This window comes from Phoca vitulina, unplaced genomic scaffold (genome assembly GCF_004348235.1).
Source record: "Phoca vitulina isolate PV1807 unplaced genomic scaffold, GSC_HSeal_1.0 scaffold1, whole genome shotgun sequence".
NCBI classification, from domain to species: Eukaryota; Metazoa; Chordata; class Mammalia; order Carnivora; family Phocidae; genus Phoca; species Phoca vitulina.
The window spans coordinates 8,409,190-8,411,153 of record NW_022589704.1 but is presented as its reverse complement, the minus strand read 5'-3'; positions in this window follow the sequence as shown (position 1 = coordinate 8,411,153).

Here is a 1,964-nt window from a genome sequence, read left to right as displayed (position 1 = left end):
TCCCACCCACTGAGCCCACCTTATTGCTTAGGGTGATTTTTCTTTTTATTATTTACTTAATTCTTTTTTTTTTTAAGATTTCATTCACTTATTTATTTAGAGAGAGCATGTGAGTGGGGAGAGGGACAGAGGGAGAGAGGGAGAGAATCTCAAGCAGACTCCCCGCTGAGCACAGAGCCCGCGGGGGCGGGGGGGGTGGTGTTGATCCCACAACCTTGAGATCATGACCTTAGCCTAAATCAAGAGTCGGACACTCAACAGCCTGAGCCATCCAGGCGCCCCTTTAATTATTTCTTATATGTATTTTCTGATTTTGTCACAGTAATCGGAATAGCTGCTGGGCAATTCGCTTTATTTTCTGTCAGCTTGTCCCCAGTGGACCCCCTTTTACATGTCTGGGCTCACCATACAGTGGATCTTGTCTGTGGTTCCCACCCAGCATGCATCTGCCTTCTTTTGGTCACAGCACCCCAAAATCCTTCGGAGACCCATTCAGCTACCCCTTGTAGGCCTTCCGTGTCAGTGGGGCTGACCCCATACCCCCACGCCAGGCCCGACCAACCAGGATGCGGCCCCTGGGCTGTAGAGACGGCTTCAGGAGCCCACAAGGCTCGGGCCTGAGGTTTGCCGAAACCACGTGACTAGCAGTGCGGCTCATGGGCCCAGAGCTGTTGGCGGCCTGAGCGTGGATGACATCTTCCTACAAATCTGGCACCAGCCAAGAGAGGGAGAGACGGAAGATTGAATCTTGACATTACCATTGAGCCCTGCTGTAGGGAAGTTTTCCCTTCGACTTTATAGGTTTCTGCGAACCAACAAATTCATTTTTTATTATTATCTTGAGCTTAAGCCAGTCTGAGCTGGGTTTCCATCGCTGCCAGCTGAGTGTTGGCAAATACACATAGTGTGCGTGCAATAATGTATCCTGCTTTTTAGAGTAATAGTATTTAACAAGCACTTTCCCATGTGTCTACGTAGGCTTTATACAGCTGCATAATGGTCCCTAAGCTGGGGTTACCCTAAAGGGAGAACATTTATTGATTTAATAGGAGAGTCATTGTCCCTACAAAACAGGAATGGGAAAGAAATCAAAGGCAACATTTTTTTAAGATTTTGTTTATTTACTTAGAGAGAGAGAGAGCACAAAGGGAGGGGCAGAAGCAGAGGGAGAGAATCCCAAGCAGACTCCCCGCTGAGGGTGGAGCCCAGTGCCGGGCATGATCCCAGGACCCTGAGATCATAACCTGAGCTGAAACCAAGAGTCAGACACGTAACCAACTGCTCACCCAGGCGCCCCCAAAGGCAACATTTTTGAAACTAATTTCCTCCTCTGAACACTACTTAATAAAGGCAAGAAATTTTTGAACTAAATTAAGGGAAAAAACTCTTAGATATATTTTCTCTCATATATGTGTGCATATATATATATATATATATATATATTACGTATAACAGAATAGATACACATTATGTTCTATACCAATACTGTTTAATATTTATGTGTAAATAAATAATATTTTTGTCTCCAAATTTTAATAATCCTCTGCTCTTTGACATTAATCCCTCTTTATTCTACTTTATCTTTCCTTGCCACAGATTTTTAAGGCATGTGAGATTTAACAAAGCTAAGTGTAGATTACAACATATAGAATCAAAGTCGAACTCCAACAGAAGGGGAGGACAAGGAGCTTGGCTTCAGTGCCTATGAAGAGTGCCTGATGGTCTTAGTGGGCCACAGGCTGTCCGTGAAGTGACATCAAGAACTTACTAACTAGAGGGCGCCTGGGTGGCTCAGTTGGTTAAGCGACTGCCTTCGGCTCAGGTCATGATCCTGGAGTCCCTGGATCGAGTCCCGCATCGGGCTCCCTGCCGAGCAGGGAGCCTGCTTCTCCCTCTGACCCTCCCCCCTCTCACGTGCTCTCTCTCTCTCATTCTCTCTGTCTCAAATAAATAAATAAAATCTT